Source organism: Medicago sativa, chromosome 7 (genome assembly GCF_051527215.1).
Source record: "Medicago sativa cultivar Bolivia chromosome 7, Bolivia_mono, whole genome shotgun sequence".
Lineage (NCBI taxonomy): Eukaryota > Viridiplantae > Streptophyta > Magnoliopsida > Fabales > Fabaceae > Medicago > Medicago sativa.
In genome coordinates, this window is record NC_140755.1 from 13,847,989 (window position 1) to 13,868,899 (window position 20,911).

General features: G+C 37.6%; 1 non-coding gene and 2 pseudogenes across 3 annotated transcripts; 2 read left to right on the plus strand and 1 right to left on the minus strand.

The window, feature by feature from the left end:
* Positions 1 to 1,045: 1,045 nt before the first annotated feature.
* Positions 1,046 to 9,436, minus strand: LOC146904429 (phenolic glucoside malonyltransferase 1 pseudogene; annotated as a pseudogene). The gene is made up of 3 exons (XR_015020081.1): positions 9,385 to 9,436; positions 7,109 to 8,089; positions 1,046 to 1,660 (listed from the first exon to the last, which is right to left on the minus strand). The product of XR_015020081.1 is annotated as a phenolic glucoside malonyltransferase 1 pseudogene (transcript).
* A 633-nt stretch (positions 9,437 to 10,069) lies between these two features.
* On the plus strand, positions 10,070 to 11,937 carry LOC146904430 (phenolic glucoside malonyltransferase 1-like; annotated as a pseudogene). Its single transcript, XR_015019970.1, has one exon. The product of XR_015019970.1 is annotated as a phenolic glucoside malonyltransferase 1-like (transcript).
* An 8,322-nt stretch (positions 11,938 to 20,259) lies between these two features.
* On the plus strand, positions 20,260 to 20,366 carry LOC146904431 (small nucleolar RNA R71). The gene has a single exon (XR_015020797.1). It is a non-coding gene; the product is annotated as a small nucleolar RNA R71 (small nucleolar RNA).
* Positions 20,367 to 20,911: the final 545 nt, after the last annotated feature.

A 20,911-nucleotide genomic window follows, 5' to 3' on the forward strand; every position in this document is an offset into this window, starting at 1 on the left:
TGAATTCACACACAATCTCCAAAAATACAAAAACAACTTCCATCTAATAAGGTATTTTCCTATCCAAGCTAACATATTATTTGTTAAAAATGAGGTTTATGACAAAGTACATCGAAAATTCATGTCCTGAAATAGATGGACACTGTTCATTTGAAAATCATAACCGATTCAAAACATGTTCCTCCCCAAGCACTGCATCCCACACTACACTAGTTGCCGGTCCTCGTAACTTTGTAATTATTGACATTTTATATGTTAAAAAATGTAAAAGAAGTTATGTAACTGATTATTCATACAAGAACCAAGAAAGCAGAGAAGAGGCCCATTTGAAATTCTCAATTTTGAAACCTTATAACAAGCAATTGGAGAATGAAGGAGAAATTGGAAAATCAATGGCTTACCTTAGAGTGAATGAGAGGTGAGAGTTGAGAAGGAGGATAATGAAGAGCTGCTACTGTTAGTTAAGAGAGATTGAAATTTGAGAGAGAGGATGAGAAGAGAAGAGGCGCATGCATGAGGAAGCGAAAAAGAGAGAGCAGTTTTTTTTTTTTTTTTTTTTTTTTTACAACAAGAGAGCTGATGTGTTTTATCTAATATTAAAAAAAAAATAGGGAAAATCCCCGTGAACTTAGCTCAGTTGGTAAGGACAATGCATAATATATATTCAAGATCTGGGGTTCGAACCCCAGACACCACAAAAAAAAAAATAGGGAAAAAAAAAAATAGGGAAAAGCATGTGGAGCTTCAACCACACATAGTATATATGTGGGTCCGCTCCTGTAGTCCCTGCACTATTTACGAGATTTCACCGGTCATATAATTAATTTTCATTACTTTTAGGTCCTTTGAGTTACATCTGTGAGTCAAGTTAGTCAGTTTCGATTACCTTTTAACTCTAATGTTTAAGATGGATCAACAATGAAGATGGTCAATTGTAAACCTCATTAATTTTAACTAATAGATCTTTTTGTTGAAAAAACAATCATTAGATCATGCATGTCTCTTAAATCCAATGGTGCAACACCAACACGAAAAAAAAATCACCTTTCTTCATCTTCTTCCCCCTTATTTTTTTCATCTTCATTATTATATTCATACATTCATAACAAGATTCAAACAAACAAAAAAAAAGAAAAAAGAAAAAAAAAACTCAAAATCATCATCTTCATACATTCATTACATAAAAACAAAAACAAAAGATAAACCAAAATCATCATCATCCACTCCAAAATTTAATCCTGAATAGCAATAGAGTCTACACATACACATGTAGAAATTCAAGATGCAATGCCTTTGACAAAGAGCGAAGCAAAAGCTTCCATTGCTTTTTTGTTTGACACAAAACCTATCTCAACACCATCACCATTTCTACAATCAGAAAGACAAAAGGCACCAGTTCTATCTATTGAAACCATTTCAACTTTCTTTGGTTTTCCACAACCAAAATCAGTACTATAAACCTCAAATTTAGGTGAACCAGCAGCACCAATTGCTTTAACATCGGTAATGGTAAGACCTTCAAGTAACCATGAAGACCAATTTTCAGCTCCATTCAACACTCCATTCTTTATAGTTTCCAAAGCTTCACTCAACACTTCAACAGCCACAATTAGTCCATTTTCTCCAAATAATTCACTTGTTTCAAAAATTGCAAGTCTTCCTCTGTTGCGGATTCGTTGTGAAAAAACACACCAATAATAAACTTGATGTGTGGAGCAAATTAATACCAAGCAATCAATTGAAGCGGATGACAAAAATAATTCAAACAAAAATAAACAGCAAGAGATAAAGGAAGAAGGAGAAGAACACAAGAATCTGTTTACCCAGTTCGGTCTAATGATGACCTACTCTGAGGGAGAGAGCAGCTCTCCGTTCCACTATAATGATATGAGTTTCTTTACAAAGAGATATTGAAGGTTACAAGAATTAGTCTTCAAACCTAACTCTACCCTCAGTCCCAGCCTCTTCCCGTGACCAAGAGACTCAATCCTAATAGTGCTTTGTTCAAGGTGAATCAAAACAATCCCAACCCTAGTGTTGTTGCCAAGAGAAATTCTCTATAAACCCTAGTTTGTTTGTTGGCTTCTAAACCCTGTTTTTCTACACCACATAATCATCTGATACAAGGTTTATATTTATAGTGGAAAGCATCCCTCAAAAATTGGAACAAAACAGGCCCACAAGCTGTTTTATTTTTCTCCTCCTGCGCGAAATCGGCCACCGAGCTCTCAAAATCGGCCACCGATTTTTCCCGAAACAAAAGTCTCCAAAAAACAGGTCAAAATCGGCCACCTTGTGGTACAAATCGGCCACCGATTTTGACAGACAGAATGCACATTTTTGAGTCACTTTTCAACAATTCTCCACCTTGACTCTAAAATGGTGATGATGCCAATGTAACCATCAATCACCTTGCTGCTCTCTCCAACCTTCATCTATTCTTCAATGAAGTTAATCAAGTCCAAGCAATGCTTGAACCTTGATCTCGGTAATGATTTGGTGAACATGTCTGCTGGATTTTCTTCCGATGCCACTTTCTCAACCATGATCTCCTTTGTCTCAATCATGTCTCTAACAAAGTGCAAACGAATGTCAATGTGCTTTGTTCTTTCATGATACACCTGATGATTTGCCAAATGAATGGCGCTTTGGCTATCACAATATATCTTCACACACCCTTGACTAATCCCCATTTCTCCAATCATACCTTTCAACCATATGGCTTCCTTGACCCCTTCAACAAGGGCTATGTACTCTGCTTGAGTTGTTGAAAGAGCTACAACAGATTGTTGATTTGCCTTCCAAGTTACCGCTGTACCGAACAATGTAAACACAAATCCAGACAAAGATTTTCTAGTGTCTACATTACCTGCATAGTCCGCATCCACATATCCTTCCAAAGCATCCCTTCCTGGTTGTGACCTCGTATACTTCAGACCACCTGTCAAAGTCCCATTCAAATATCTCAGAACCCACTTCAAAGCTTGCCAGTGCACTTGACCCGGATTTGCCATAAACCGACTTATCACACTTATTGCATAGGATAAGTCCGGTCTACTACAAACCATACCATACATGATGCTTCCAACTCCACTTGCATAGGGAGTACCCTCCATCTTGCTTTTCTCTTCATCGGATTGAGGACACTGCTTTATTGACAACTTTGTGTGATGACCAAGAGGAGTGCCAACGACCTTAGAATCTTTCATTCTGAACCGCTCCACCACTTTCCTCAAGTAACCTTGCTGAGATAAGAACAACTCACCTTTGTTTCGGTCCCTTATGATATCCATACCAAGTATCCTCTTTGCATTACCAAGATCCTTCATCTCAAATTCATCATTCAATCTTTCCTTGAGCTTCTGAATCTCTTGCATGTCAGAACTTGCCATAAGAATATCATCTACATAAAGGAGAAGGTAGAGAATGACTTTCTCATTCCTTCTCATCATGTACACACAACTATCATAGTTGCTTCTCACAAAACCAGCCTTTATAAGAAACTCATCAAACCGACGATACCACTGCCTTGGACTTTGCTTCAACCCATACAAAGATTTCTTCAACAAACACACTTTTGTATTATCTTCCACGAAACCTTCTGGTTGTTGCATATAGATAGTTTCTTCCAACTCTCCATGTAGAAATGCGGTCTTCACATCCATTTGTTCTAACTCAAGATCATACATGTTAACAATCGCCATAAGTACCCTTATAGAACAATGTTTTACCACCGGTGAAAAAATTTCATTGTAATCAATCCCTTCCACCTGAGTAAAACCCTTTGCTACAAGTCTTGCCTTATACCTTGGTGCTTCGACCCCTGGTATACCTTCTTTCTTCTTGAACACCCACTTGCTTCCCACTACCCTTTGATTCTTAGGTAATGAAACAAGTTTCCAAGTCTGGTTCTTTTCCAATGAAAGTATTTCCTCATTCATTGCCTTCAGCCAGTCCTTGCTTTCATTGCTTTCTAATGCTTCCCTGAAGTTCTTTGGTTCCGAGTCTTGCAATTCTTCAGCTGCATTCAAAGCATAACATATGAGGTCAGCATAACCGTATCTATTAGGTGGATTAATTTTTCTCCTTTGCCTATCTCTTGCTAGCTGATAGTCAGGATCAATTGTTTCTTGGCCTTCACTCTCATCAGGTACTGGAGTCTGATCCTCCCCTTCCCTTTCATCAGTGGTAGGCTCCACCTCAAACTGAATTTTCTCTATCCCCGTTTTTGAGCTTGTATCCAGGTCTTTGCACTTCATCCCCATGCGGGTCTCATCAAAAGTAACATCCCTGCTTATAATAAATTTTGATCCTCCAGGTTCCATCTTCCACAGTTTGTAACCTTTCACACCTTCAGGATAACCCATGAAAATACACTTCACAGCTCTAGCATCAAGTTTGTCCTGTCTGACATGAGCAAATGCTAAAGCTCCAAAAACTTTCAAATTAGAGTAGTCTGCCGGTCTCCCACTCCAAACCTCCATAGGTGTCTTAAGATCTATCCCTGTTGATGGACATCTGTTAATCAAATATGCTGCAGTACTAACAGCTTCTCCCCAGAAACTCTTGGACAATCCAGCTCCCAACAACATACACCTCACACGCTCCAACAAGGTCCTGTTCATTCTTTCAGCAAGACCATTCTGTTGAGGTGTGTATGCCACGGTTCTATGCCTCTTTATACCTCGTTTCCTGCAAAACTCATTAAACTGCTCTGAAACAAACTCCAGGCCATTGTCAGTTCTCAACACTTTCAGTTTAGTTCCAATCTGATTTTCTACAAGTGTATGCCATTCTTTAAATTTTTCAAAAGCGTCACTTTTATTCTTCAGAATGTAAACCCATACCCTTCTAGAATAATCATCGATAATAGACATGAAATATGAACCTCCCCCATGAGTTTTAACTGATGCTGGACCCCAAAGATCCGAATGAACATACTCAAAAGGCCTACTAGATTTATGCACACCCACCCCAAACTTCACCTTGTGTTGTTTGCCTAATGTGCAATTATCACAGAAATCTAGTTTGTTCAATTTTTCATTCCCTAGCAAACCTTGTTTAGCTAGCTCAACTAAACCCCTCTCACTGACATGACCTAACCTCAAATGCCACAGTTTAGTTATGTCCAGAGTGTCTACACTAGCAACCGATGCATGACCTATAACAGTGGAACCTTCTAAAATATATAAACCATGTATTTTAGACCCTTTAGCTATAACTAATGCACCATGAGAAATTCTCATCATACCACGTTCAATTCTAGTACAATAACCTAGACCATCAAACATGCTTATAGATATTAAATTTCTCTTAAGTTCAGGAATATACCTCACATCCTTCAAATGGAAATCACGGTCATCAAACATTTTGAGACGGATAGTACCCATACCTTGAATTTTGCAAGCCTTATTATTACCAAGGCGAACAACTCCACCTTCTTTCAGCTCCAAAGTTTCAAAGTACTCCTTTCTCGGACAGATGTGATAAGAGCATCCAGAGTCCAAGACCCAGCCCTTTTCAGGTTCCCAACTTGTCACAGTTAGTGCTCCAGCACTCTCATAACCTTCCTCTTCACTTGCAATCTGAACGGATGGATTACCACTTCCATTGCCCTTTCTCTCCGGACAATCCTTCTTGAAGTGACCATAGTTGTGACAAAGAAAACATTTGTACTTTGTTTTATTATCACCACCCTTTGACCTAGACTTTGACCTGGAATTCTTGCCTTTCCCCTTTCCTCTGTTTTCACTTCTTCCCCTTGAGACATTCAAGCCTTCTCCACTATCATCAACCTTCAACTCTTTGAACTTGGTTAACTCTTTGGTTCTCAAAGCTGCTTGAACTTCCTCCAAAGTGATAGTGCCCTCTTTGCCATAAAGCATAGTATCCTTGAAATTCTCAAAAGACTTAGGTAAAGCACACAGTAGGTGTAAGGCTTTATCCTCATCATCCAGGTTTACATCTATATTCGCCAAATCATCAATAATCTTATTGAACTCCGTCAGTTGCTCCATTATAGGTTTTGACTCCACCATTCGGTAAAAGTAGAGTTGTTGTTTCAGACATTGTCTATGTGCCAAGGACTTGGTCATGTACAATGAATCAAGTTTATTCCACATAGACACAGCAGTAGTCTCCCTTGATACCTCTCTCAACACCTTATCCCCAAGACACAGAATGATAGCACTGACCGCTTTATCATTCATCTTCGCCTTCTCAACAGGTGTCAGATGCGCAGGCATCTGTGCTTCTCCCTTCAATGCTTCAACACACTTTTGTTGAATTAGAATTGCCCTCATCTTTACCTTCCACAACCCGAAGTCGTTACTACCGGTAAACTTTTCAATGTCCCACTTCGAACCCATGATACCTGGTTATTGATTTGACCTTTGCCCCACGGTGGGCGTCAATTGTTGCGGATTCGTTGTGAAAAAACACACCAATAATAAACTTGATGTGTGGAGCAAATTAATACCAAGCAATCAATTGAAGCGGATGACAAAAATAATTCAAACAAAAATAAACAGCAAGAGATAAAGGAAGAAGGAGAAGAACACAAGAATCTGTTTACCCAGTTCGGTCTAATGATGACCTACTCTGGGGGAGAGAGCAGCTCTCCGTTCCACTATAATGATATGAGTTTCTTTACAAAGAGATATTGAAGGTTACAAGAATTAGTCTTCAAACCTAACTCTACCCTCAGTCCCAGCCTCTTCCCGTGACCAAGAGACTCAATCCTAATAGTGCTTTGTTCAAGGTGAATCAAAACAATCCCAACCCTAGTGTTGTTGCCAAGAGAAATTCTCTATAAACCCTAGTTTGTTTGTTGGCTTCTAAACCCTGTTTTTCTACACCACATAATCATCTGATACAAGGTTTATATTTATAGTGGAAAGCATCCCTCAAAAATTGGAACAAAACAGGCCCACAAGCTGTTTTATTTTTCTCCTCCTGCGCGAAATCGGCCACCGAGCTCTCAAAATCGGCCACCGATTTTTCCCGAAACAAAAGTCTCCAAAAAACAGGTCAAAATCGGCCACCGTGTGGTACAAATCGGCCACCGATTTTGACAGACAGAATGCACATTTTTGAGTCACTTTTCAACATCCTCCAATACAATTTCCAAAATATGTTGTAGGAATCGGCTGATCTAAACGATTCCGGCAATCGATATTCAAAGCCATCACAACATTTTTGTTCTCAATTTTCTCTGCTTTCATTCTACATACCAATGCATAAGCAATAGATACCACAAATGTTGACAAGTGAAGATTTTTATTCTCATTCCTAGTACCCTTTTGTTTTGACACTACAAATTCCTTAAGCTTTTCGATCTCCGAACGAGATAATTGAAATAACCCTCTAAATGAATCATTTGGAACTTGAAGATCCCAAACCATTAAGCTTCTATTGTTGGTTCCACCTTGCTTTAACCAATCACTCAAATATTTTGCCTCTAATTCATTTGGATCCTTGATTACATTTCTATCATAGAAAGGACAAAACTCATGTGGCAAACAATGTGGTGATTCTAATTCAGATATTTCACTTTCAAGCGTTCTACATAGGTAAGCCCAAGATTTGATAAAAGAAGTTGAAGTTTTACCATCTAAAACAGCATGATGTGAAGTAATACCAATTGAAAATCCATAGTTTGGAAAAACGGTAACTTGAAGAGCCAAAACAGAAGCTTGATCATGAGAAATATTCAAGTTAGGTAAAAGATCATGAATTTGTGTAGCTTCAGAAGGATTCTTACCAGATAGATAATTGAAATCAGAATCAGATTCAGCTATGGTAAGTGAAAGAGTGTTTCCCTTGAAGAATTTGATGATTGGTTTGTGAGAATCATTAGGCCAAGTGAGATGACCCAAAAGAGGATAAAAGTAAGAAAGTGCAATGGAAAGAGATTTTTTGAGTTTGGGAAGAAGGTTGTTGAAGAAAAGTGAGGTTTGGTGTGGAAATTCATAGAAGAAAATTCTTTGAACAGGTGGTAATCTTAACCATAGTATGTCAAAGAAAGTAAGAGGAAGTGAGGTTTCTGAAGGTAGTTTTTCTTGTGAAGATGGTGATCCATTGAAAATTTCTTAGAAATTTGGTTGTAGAAAAAATTGAAGAAGATGATAAGACACAGTTGTTTTTTATTCTTGTTTTTCTGATGAGACAGCAGGTATCAACACTTTTCAAATACCGGACACTTTCGGTAGAAGCTAAGACAGGAAAAGCATGCTAATTAATTGTGTTTTTTACTCTATGATGGGGACGTGATTAGTTAAACAAATACTCCCTCCGGTCTCAAATATAAGAAAAGATTCCTTTTTAGATTCATTGAATAATTAATGTATCTGTTTTACAATGTAGACCACATACATTAACTACTCAATGAATCTAAAAAATGAATATTTTCTTATATTTGAGGCCGGAGGGAGTACAAGGAATCTATTTGATTAAAACATTTGCATGCAGGGGCGGACCTGGACTCACATTATTAGTGAGGCTAAATTTTTTTGTCAAATAATTAAATAATACTAAATTTAATTAGAAATCATATTAAAAATAGTTGGGAGCAAGATTTTATAATTTATAATTGTTTATGTTGAAATAGCATAACCTAAATTATCACTACCAAACAAGTTAAATTATTTAGAATTTTTTGAGAAAAATATTGTGAAATCTCTCTCTAAATTTAGTGCATGGGAATTAGAGAAAATTTTTAATTTTTTCCTCTACTAATTTAACTTTTTATATCATCAAAACCATCAAAAACATATGTCTTAAGGAAGTCAAGGGAGTTCAATATGGCTTTATTAGGTAAATGGTGTTGCAAACTAAAGGAGGAGCGTATGAGTTTTTTGTATATAGTCTTATCAGCTAGGCATGAAGAGGAATGGGGTTCTATTCGTCAGGATGGTGGAGAAAGTTCGGTTTGGTGGAATAATATAATTAGTGTTAGTCATGGTGTTGGCGTGGGAGTACGAAGGTGGATTGATGATATTTTAAGGTGTGACTTAGGAGACGGAGCTTCAACGAAGAGTTTTTAAAGGATAGATTTAGCTGTCTTTTTTAACTTTCTGATAATAATATGGTAATGGTGGCTAAAATGAATCAGTTAGATTGGAGCGAGGGTGTGGTGAAACTTGGAGATGACCGGGGAGGATGTCGGCTTGGGAGGAAGGTCAATTAGGAGAGTATTGTTCCTTGTTGAATTCTATTATTTTGCACAAGGATTTGAATGACCGCTAAATGCTTCAAAAATGTATAATGTCAGTAGTGTTTACAACTTTTTAATTTAAGTGGATCAACAAATCATAGACGTCAATTCTCATCTCATTTGGCATAAAGAGGTCCCTTTGAAAGTTTGTCTCTTTGTGTGGAGGTTACTTCGTAATCGTATTCCAACAAATGACAACTTAATCAAGCAAGGGGTGCTCATTGCTATTAATCATCTTTGTATATGAGGGTGTGGTAACTCAAAGGACGCATATCATCTTTTTCTTCACTATGATTTCTTCCGTCAAACTTGAAACACTATTTTTAACTGGCTAGGCTTCATCACTACAACCCGTCTCTTATATCAGATCACTTAATTCATTTTGTTGCATTGGGAGGGTTTTCAAAAAAGTTACACATTGTTCTTCATTTGATTTGGTTCTCAACTGTTTGGGTCATCTAAAGAGAAAGAAATGCTCGAATTTTCTAGCAAAAGGAGGATGTTCTTTATCACCTACTTGATTAAATTAAATTACAAACTTTTTGGTGGCTGAAGGTGAATCATGTAAAAAATCTCTTTTAATTACCATATGTGGTGGCTAAAACCAAAAAATAAAATGTGGTGGCTAAACCCTCTTTTGTGCTTGGGAGGAGTTATGTAATTCCTTGTTTTTTTGGGTTTTTTGTACCCTAACTTGATGTAACTGCTACTTTCTTTTTCCTTGCTATTTTTTGGCATTCCTTGTGCGGAGAAGGTGAAGTTGTTTGTTTGATATAATTTCATTTTAACTTCTTAAAAAAAACACAATTAAGAGACTTAAATCATTTAATGTGGTATTTTGGATAATGACTTTATTACGTTAATAATGACATTAACTTTTTTGAGAATATGAGCCTTTGTTCAATAGGGAAATCATCAAAGACCATAATGGAATTGGTGATTTCTTCAAAAACTTCAGTATCGAGAATATATCCAAGATGCTTCCAAATGTAAAAGAAACCAAACGAAGCTTAAAGATGTTACATTTTGAACCAAAGTTGAAGGACTATGTTCGTGCCACCTTCGAAATCACACATGAAGATTTAGATAAGATAAAGAGAACAGTCTTATTCACATGGGAAATATGCAATTCAAGAGAATCAAAGCCACACACTCTATCATCGTTTGCTCTCAACCTTGCTTATTCGCTCGTTTGTGTTGCAAAAGAGATTCATGGAGTAGAAAAGGAGAAAGAGAAGTTTTCTTTTGTGTTCGGTGTAGATGTCAGAAAAAGGTTAGAGCCACCCAATGCTAGATAACTATTTTGGAAACTGTGTATTCGGGTATTTCATTGATACACAACCATTGGATTTCATAAAAGAAGATGGAGTGTTTTTAGTTGCTAAGAGTATTCATGATAAAATAGAGAAGTTAAATGATAAGGGTGTTCTTGAAGGATTAAAGGAAGGGGCTGATAAATATACTTCTTTGTTGAGTGAAGTTGTTCAAGTTATAGGAATGGTGGAGTCTAATAGATTTGGTTGGTATTTATGAGACTCATTTTGGTTTGACAGAGGTAGAGATAGTACGTGTCGACGGATAGAGGTGTAAGTGTAACCATTGGTTTGACAGAGAGCAAAGATGGAAGTGGTCCAGTTGAAGTTGGGCTTATTCTAAACAAGAATGTGATGGATCTATTTTGCGAGTCCAACTTAGCTCCATTTAACTTAGCTCCATTTACCCCTGTTCAATACATAGATGACAGACATGTGGATAAAATAAATCCAATGGCTGTGATTAAAAGGATTAAAATAAGCCTTCTTTGATAGAACAATACGATTGTCCATCTTCTCTCACCATCTCCTCCACTCCTCTCTCTCTCTTTCCTCCTTTACCACCGCAACCCTTCCTCGGCCGTCCAAGCGGCGGTGCTCTTCCCTCTTCTAAAATAATTACACAAAATCAATGAAATTATCAGTGAGAGAGTTTTGTCTTTGTTGTACAGCAAGCAAGCAAACTATAACTGTAATTGTCTTCCATTCCAATCCTCTCAGATCTCAATCAAACCCTAACTCTTCTCTTCTTCTCCGGATTCCGTTTTTCTTTGATTCATTCATCTCCAGTTCGGTTATTTCTCAATTTTCCGGCAAGATTTTACAGTAAAATAACCCTAACTCTGTTTTGCTTCACTCCACCTAAAGTCATTCTCCCCGTCTGCCCCGACCTTCAGTCTCGCCTTCGCAACCTTCGTCGCCGCCGTTTCGTCCTTCTGAAGGAGGAGATGTTAATGCTACCAGAAGCGGCGACAACAGAGAGGATCAAGTGTTGTTGTTGTTGCGGAGGGAGGTGGAAAGTGGGAAGAAGAGAGTGTTAAGTTGTGTGAGGAGGTATGTGGAGTAGAAGGTGGAGGACGTCGGTGGAGGGAGAGAGAGGGTGGTGGTTGCCGCCGGTGGATGGTGGATAGAGGTGGTTGTGATGATGAATAATGGTAATAGGAAAGAAGAAGAAGGAAACGTGTTCTGCTTTTCAACCTTTTTTAAAACATTTAATCCTAGCCTTTGGTTGTATTTTTTCCACATGTCACACATCTATAACTTTAAATGGGGTAAATTGAGGAAAGGTAAATGGAGCAAAGCACTCTATTTCATGAAGAACTAAAAATTGTTCCTATTTAGTAAAATAGTTTGTCCAAATTTATAAGTGAATTTATGATTTCAATAAAACATCGACATTTCTTTTTCTATCATATTGTTTATTATTTTTATAGGTGCCTACTCTTTACTATTTACTATTTTATTTCTATTATTATTGTAACTTATCTTTCTGATACCAACAATAAAGAGAAGTTTCGTAAATTAACTCATAATTTATCTTTAACATATCAAATTAAATACATTTCATAATTTATATGAAACTCAAAAGTGACTTATTATTATTTAGGACGGAGGGTGGTAATTTATTGTGGGTAATAATTTCTAACCCAAAAATAACTTTTTATTAAATTCGTTTCAATTAAATATAAGTTTCTATTTTATTCGTTTAAGCGAATGTTTAATATATATTAAAATTATTTTATAAAATAGATATTGTCAAACTCTTGTTTAGTAGTACTAGTTTCTAAATCAATAACAATTTGAGGTCTATTTTCATGACAATTTAACAAAAATAGACCAGCTAAAATTTATTTGCTCAACGTCCCGTTTATCTAACATAGAACAGTAATATCTTAGCTAAAACTTATATTATCAAAAGTTTTAAAGATCGTTAAATTAGCGACAACAATAATTAATTTTTATGTCTGTTATCGACCGATGTGAAAACCCTGATGTGAAATGTATTTTTTCTAGTAGTAGCGAGGTATTATAACCTAGAACTGATTTAAAGTTGATCAAATAGTGAAAAACATTAAGCGCAAGATATAATGAATAAACATAGTTCAATTTGAATTAATGGAGGACATCATAGATTACATGGTTCAGAAAATAACTTAGAGGTTCATCATTTAACTCTAATCTAGAGCGTTTAGTTACTCAACACATACTAAAAAATAATAGAAATTACACATGACAAAATTGATGACAACAAGAAATAATCTTGTTGCATATTTCTTGTTGCCAAGGCTAAAACCTCTAGTTGATGGGGTAACACTTATATGTCTCACAACTGTCGAAATTCCGAACCCTTGTTTCTAATTGAAAAATCCAATATATCGGCAAAAACACTACCTCTTTGTTGTTAGGATCGACCTTCAATGTGCCACACATGCAACTTATGCTTATGTGGCATTCATTGAGCTTTCAGTACGCGTGCCACATATAGCAAACGCTCGCAGCAAACGCACCGAGACTAAACTCCTAGCTTTCTCTTTCATTACGCACAGGGCGCACACATTTCATCTGTGAGGCACGTAGGTCTAATGCATTTTTCTCCTGATTTCTTCCCTCGTCGTGGAATTTTCACCTTTTATATGTGCTTGGGAAAAAAATTATTCAAGTGTCTAGACTTCAATATCTTCACTGTCTTTGTCTTCATGCTTCCGTGACATCCACAAGGTGTCTTTTGATATGATTAAACCACTATCCTGCACCAAAAAGACTATGACACCCTATAAATTTGTCTGGTGAGGAAATTACAAGACTCACAAAGACTTGATTGAAAATTGTTGTAGTATGACTCAAAATTCGATGGAAGAAGAATATTGTTCCTAAAAATATAAAAGATTTGTTTCAAATATATTTTGTGCTGAAAATATATTTATGAACAATAAATATATTTTTGTATCGTATGAAGGAAGATTTGATCCAAATATATTTTGAAAGAGAATATTTGATGCAGATATTCTTTCACTGAAGGAGAGAGAGTAAGAAAGTCTGAAAACAAGGGTTTAGAAGTCAACAAGAAAACTAGGGTTTGTATAGAGTTTGCTCTTGGCAACAAACACTAGGGTTGTGATTGATTCACCTTGGGAAACACTATTAGGATTGAGTCTCTTGGTCACGGGAAGAGATTGGGACTTTGGGTAGAATTAGGTTTGAAGACTTATTCTTGTAACCCTTTGATATCTCTTTTGTAAAGTTACTCATCATTATAGTGGAACGGAGGTCTGCTCTCTCCCCCAGACTAGGTCAGTTTTGGACCGAACTGGGTAAACAAACTTTGTGTGTTCTCTATTTCATTTCTCTTGATGTTTTCTACTTTTGCTTGTGTTTATGAATGTCACCCACTTTGATATTGGTTGCTTGATTACTTTGTTCCACACATCAAGTATTTATATTGGTGTGATTTTTTAAAGAATTCACAACAATTGGCGCCCACCGTGGGGAAAGGATCAAACGATAATCAAGTACCATGGGTTCAAAGTGGGATATTGAGAAATTTACCAGAGATAATGATTTTGGGTTATGGAAGGTAAAGATGGAAGCGGTTTTAATATAGCAAAAGTGTGAGAAAGCTTTGAAGGGTGAAGGTGAGTTACTCGTCACCATGTCACAAGCAGAGAAGACCGAGATGGTTGATAGAGCCAAACCGCAAGTGCACGGCCTATCGAAGTAATAGTAGTAAGTAGAGTATCGTTCCGCTAGGGAGTTGTTCAACTTAATTAACTTTTTAATGAGTGATTAGAGGAGAGAAAGTTGATAAGGGAGAGTTTGATTGCTGAAGGTAAAAACAATAATAATAAAGGGCCTTAGGATCATTGGTTCATCTTAATAACTAATCCTTCACTAGACAAAACCTAAACATCTAATTTCATGATTTACACACTAATTTCTAAAGACCGGTTTCCCTTAGCCCCTCACCTTTCCGATGAAAGTCCGGTGAAAGTTTACTTCTAGCAACCAAGCCTATTTCACTGACATGATTACTAGAAGATGCATAGAGGATTGAAACTACTCTTTGTCTCAATAATTGCAAAGACTATTTCACTGTTTTGCAATTATTGTCTAGATTCACTTGTTCCAACATCAAGACTCCGCTCTCGCTTTATGAATTGATGTTTGGGATGATGGATTAACGATTATCAAACCCTCCGCTTTCGCTTCCACAGTTTGATAATTGTTAATCCACGTTAAGACGGTGAATCTAGATTAGAAATTAGGGTTACATAGGAATTAGGGTTTAGACATGTTTTGTTTAGGATTGAGTCATTAGACTCCCCAACAATCCTAAGACTAAGAAGTCTACTCACTCATGTTCATCGTAGACATGGAGGAAGAAGAGAGAAATACGGTAAAATAAATTGCAAAGAAAGTAAAAGGAAAAATAAAGACTTTTATTAAAATAGCAATTGAAATAAACAAAGTAAAAGCATGATTGTTTATGGTGGAGAGCTACTCTATTTATAGCTTTACAATTGACTTAGAAACTAAGCAACTAAAAGGATAAAACGGTAAAGCCGCAACAGGGTAACTTGGCCTTGAAGAAAAAGCAGCAAAAGTGGTTTCTGGGACGGGCACGGCCGTGCCACATGTTGGCACGGGCCGTGCCAAGCTTCTGAGTTGGGGGAATATATTTTTGCCCCGTATCTTCGTATTCTTGCGCTGTATTTTGCTCCAGTCCTCTTTCTTTTGCTCCAAGGCACCTTCCACCATATATTTATTCCTAAAATAAAATAAAAGACAATTTGAAGTAAAATATTCTAAACTAAAATAAAATGCAATAAAATAAAATCAAATCTAAAATAAAACTAAACTAAATAAGGCAATAAATTAGACTATCTATGACTCATCAAACTCCCCCAAACTTGAATCTTTGCTTGTCCTCAAGCAAAAGGCAATAAACATAGTAGCAACAACAGATTGATTATGGCAATATTAAGAACAATGTGTCTCAAAAGAAAGGCTTTGCTTCAAGTACACTAATTACAACTTCAAACACTTCTCATGAACCTATTCTACCCATCATCAAGTCTCAAGTGAGTGTGTGTGTGTGCAGTCCAACCCTTTTCTTGCTCCTGTATAAGACAGATATTATGAGGAACAGGTTCTATCCCTAGTGCTAAAGTAACCGAGAAAAGTCCTTTCTTCATTTCATATAAGAGTGATGGGAATTTAAGTTAAATTAAATTAGATTAACATTTAAGCACAAGGGGCTGCAGATGCTTAGGGGCTATCTATCCTCGTAGGAAGTCTTCTCGGATGTAATTGTCCTTTCCCCCTAGATTCAAAATCACCCTAAGCAGTGCTGCAAAATTATTATTTGTTTCATCTCCGCGTAGGAAGTCTTTTTGGATGTAATTGTCCTTTCCCCCTAGCATTGATGAATTTGATTCACATTAAGTTCAAATTAGGGAGTCACCACCACAATTAGGAAGTTAGGATGTAATTGTCCTTTCCCCCATATGTTGGTGCCATTCTCCCGCCCCATATAACATTAACAAATTAAAGAATATAACAATTAAGAACAATTTGATTAATTTTCCCACACAAACTTATACTACTTTTACTCTTAAGACTTTAAAGGGTCTAAGTTAACACTAAAGATAGAACGTGCTCCTTAAAATACCTATTCATACATTTACTCAAGGATTGCAACCGGGTGCTTTTCTCATTGGAGAATTTCACAATAAAACATGATATGGGTATAGCAAGAACACAAGAAACACTAGAAACTACTTTCATGTACAAGAAGCAACCTAAGGAAAAGACAGAACAAAAATTTTCATGCCATATTTACATTAAAAACAAGCTACTTTAGTTATGCCTCTTGCTATAAAAACAAAACAAAAGAATAAATTTCAAGGGAGTTTGGGAACACTACGACTCTAGACACTTTATTAGGCCCCCCCCACACTTAGGGGAAGCATTGTCCTCAATGATTCAAATAAAAAGAAATTAAAAGAGAAGAAGTAGAAGAAAGAAGGAGTAGAAGAAGAGTAGGAGAAAGAGATGAGCAGAAGAAGAATGAGAGAGATAGGAAGAAGAAGAAGGGGAGAGAGGAAGAGGAAAGCTCACATTTGTTTATTGAGGTCCGTAAGGAGGACCTTGAAGTTGGAGGTGTTGCATCATCCGACGGAGCATCTCATTATTTTCATTAGTGACACGGTTGCCCCTTTGAACTTCATTGCGAAGGCCAGAGATTTCAACACCTTGCCTTTGTTGCTCGGTGCTCATCCTCTCGATCTCATTATGAATCCATGTCCATCTTTGATTTTCATTAAGCTCACCGGCTGCATGGCCATGGTGCCCCTCTTGGTGCAAGTTAGCACCTTCTCCTTCATCATGGTGCAAGTTAGCACCTTCTCCCTCATCATCTTGTTGTTCTAGAACCTGCACATCATCAACATACAACCAATTTTCTTCCACCTCGGTGGTAGTCCGAGATGGGTTTGGCAATAAAAACACAATTGGCACATTTAGCTTAAGTTGGTAATGGAGAGGTGGACGATGTTTGATGAAATTCATAGCAATAAGGGTTTCTATGTTAAGCCTATTGTTTCCCTCAATTGGCTTGATCCCCTCATTCTCACCCACTCCAAAACACCTAGCTATATATGTAATGATGCCACCCACCACTATGTCTCCTCTACCGGCCGGTCTAGTACCGACAAAGTCTAGGTAATCAATCAAATAAAAACAAGTATTGACGGGGTGGTTGTGGAGCATTGCCCATAACATGAACAGTTCATCGGTTCTAGTGTTTCCTAGCTCGGTTCTACCCCAAATAGTGCAAGCCATTACTCTTTGGAGGTACCTAAGTACGGGGTTGTGGATGTTGCTAGCTTTGTTGGCTCTAGGAACATAGTTGGAAACGCCGGTGATACGTGTCCAAAAGGCAGCTGGGTCATAGTTATCCGGTTTTAGGCTAGGATCCCAATGATCATGAATATATCCCTCATTTGCAAAACCTAAGGCCTCACAAAAGTGCTGAAGTGACATGTCATAATCAATATTCATCAACCGAAAAACAACTCTATGGTTAGGGTTATCAAAATTCAACTTATCTTTAGTGAAAACAATTGAGCTTAAAAATTCATAAGTGAAGTTTTCATAACCCCGCATAGGTTTCAGCAATTCAGTCCAACCTAACTTTCCTATCATCCTAGAAACATCATCAAACAGCTCTAGCACATCTAAAGTATTGGGATCAGGATAACGAGAAGGATGCAAGTGTTTAGAGATTAGAATTTTTTACCTGTCCCGTTGCTTGTTGTTCTTGAAGTTTATTCCATGATTCTTCACTTGTGCTTGCTTCTTTGGGGGAGGTCCTCCTTGAGAGCTTGCTGGTTCTTTACCACTTCTTCTTGAAGCCATTTACCCTTGTTGGAATTGGTTTTGAAGGTTTAGGGTTTGGGAGGATTTTTGGTGGAAAGGATTGGTTTAGGGTTGGGGTTGATGTTTAAGGAAGGTTTGTTGGTTTGGATGTGGGGATTGGTTAAGGTTTTGTGGTGTTTGGGTTAGGTTTTGAAAGATTAGGGTTTTGGTGAATTATGGGTTTGAATGGATGAAAGATGTTTTTGATTGGTGGTTTTTGTTTGGGATGAAGTTTATGATTGATTGGTGAAAGAATTGAATGGTTTGGAGAAGAATTGAGGGAGATATGAAGGTTTGAAGGTTTGAAGGTTATGGAGGTTTAGAGAGAAGTTTGAAAGATGAAAGAGGGTTGTTGTTTGTGAATGAGGAAGAAGAAAGAAAAATTTGTGGATATATGGGGTGTTGAGGTCGGGCACGGCCGTGCCACCTATTGGCACGGGCCGTGCCATCTTTCTGACTTCATGGCCAATTTTTGCTTTAAAAACTTGGCACGGCCGTGCCATTCCTAGCACGGGCCGTGCCACCTTTCTGGTCATGGGGCTTCAAAATTTTTCCATTTTTTTCGAATCAACTCGGACAATTACCTACAAAGACACTTAGAACAAAGAAAAACAAAACAAAAGCGATTAAATGCGTGGGTTGCCTCCCACGAAGCGCTCTTTTAATGTCATTAGCTTGACGGTTAGAAAGAGTCCTTAGAATGGATCAAAGATATCATATTGTGTAGATGACGCTATAAAACGTTCTTTCACAACATGATCGTTAAGCATGCAACAAGAGTAAAGAGCGGGACCTTTCATAACGTTTTCCAACTCAAATCCTACCATCTTATCACTCACTTGAAACACTATCCTACCAAGTTTAACATCAATGAGAGCTCCTGCAGTTGCAAGGAAAGGTCTACCTAGGATTATGGGGACGTCATCGTCCTCTTCAATGTCAACGACTACAAAATCAGTTGGGATGTATATCCCTTCTATCTTAACAGGTATGTCCTCGACAAATCCTACAAGTTTCATGGTAGAACGATCAGCAATTTTCAATTCCATCTCGGTAGGTTTCAATTCTCCTATCCCTATCCTTTTAAGAAGAGACAAAGGCAGCAAACTAACACTAGCTCCTAAGTCACATAAGGCTTTGTTTATGGATTCATTCCCAATTTCACATGGTATGGCAAAGCTACCTGGATCTCTAAGCTTAGGGGGTGCTTCTTGGATGATTGCACTAGTTTCCTTGGCCAAGGCTATTGTCTCATTATGCTCTATAGCCCTTTTCTTTGAAAAAATTTCCTTTAAGAACTTGGCATATAGAGGCATCCTAGACAAAGCTTCAGCAAAGGGAAGTTTAATGCAAATCTTCCTAAGTATGTTAACAAATTTTTCAAACTTACCCTCTAGTTTAAGCTTATCAGGATTTAAGGGGGATGGAGTTTTGTTTTCTTCAAGTGGTTTAGCTTCTTCTATCACAATTTGATCACCTAAAGGCTTGACACTTTCTTTCCCAATGTTTTTAACCTTAGCAAAAGTTTCGCCTAACTTACTACCCCCAAAAGATATGACATTAACTTGGGCTTTGGGATTGGCTTCGGTTTGACCAGGAAAGACTCCCGGTGTTTGGGAAGAGGTAGCCACTTGTTGGGCTATTTGAGCGATTTGAGTTTCAAGCATTTTAGAGTGAGTAGCAATAGAATCAACCTTGGTATTGAGCTTGGAAAGAGAGTCATTCAGAAATCCAGTTTGGTTTTTAAGTTCTTGAAGTTGTTTGTTTTGGTTGGCAATAGAATTTTCCAACAAAATTTCCAAATTGGACTTCTGAGTGAATCTTTGGTTGTTTGCATAACCGGGTGGTGCTACTTGTCCATAGGGATTTTGGTTTTTGTAAAAATTTTGATTTTGTCTTATCCCTTGGTTGTATTGAGCATAATTCATTTGCTCAACACCGTTAATAGCACTACCTAGTTGGCAATCAACACCAGCATGACCAGTTATACCACATATTTCACAAGAAAGAGTAGAAGCAGAATTGATAGCACTAACGTTGAGTTTTTCGAGTTTTTCAGTTAGTGTATCAATTTTAGAAGCAAGGTGGTCATAGTTAGAGACTTCGTGTATACCTGCCTCCTTTTTGGAGGGTGAAGAACTAGTGATGGCTCTCTCGTCGGTCCACTTGTAGTGATTTTGAGCCATGTCTTCGATCAAGGCATACGCCTCCGTGTAATTCTTGTTCATAAGTGCTCCACCTGCAGCTGCATCAACAGACATCTTAGTGGTATAAGACAAGCCATTATAAAAAGTGTGGACTATAAGCCACTTCTCTAGGCCATGGTGGGGACAAAGTCTTAGCATTTCTTTGAAACGCTCCCACGCCTCATAGAGAGATTCCCCATCTTTTTGGTTGAACCGCGTGATTTGGTCTCTAAGTTTAGCGGTTTTAGATGGTGGAAAGAAACGGGCAAGGAATGCTTGCCTCATCTGATCCCATGAAGTAATGGAACCGACTTCGTGGAAATGGAACCAAGCGCTAGCTCTATCCCTTAAGGAAAAGGGAAAGAGATGAAGTCTTACGGCCTCTTGGTTCTCCTTCATGGTTCCACTAATTCGTAGGAAAACAGAGATGTGAAGATTGGGATCCTCAGTGGGGGATCCCGAGAATTGGTTTTGCTGCACCAAGTTAAGTAGGGCAGGCTTAATTTCAAAATTGTCATCCTCAACCGTTGGGTACACAATAACAGCTTGTGGCTCAGCCGTAGACGGCGTTGCATACTCTTTGAGAGTGCGATTGGCCATGGCGGTGTTATTTTGTGCGTCTCTCCTTCGTCTATGCAAATACCTTTCGATCTCGTTGATTATTACAACTCGATTTCTGGTTTTTCGCATAAGAATTTGAGAACCCAAGAAGTTAGTGATAACAGAAAAATAAAAATAAAAATAAAAACAGAAAAAGAAAGAGAAGAAGAGAGAATTCTAAT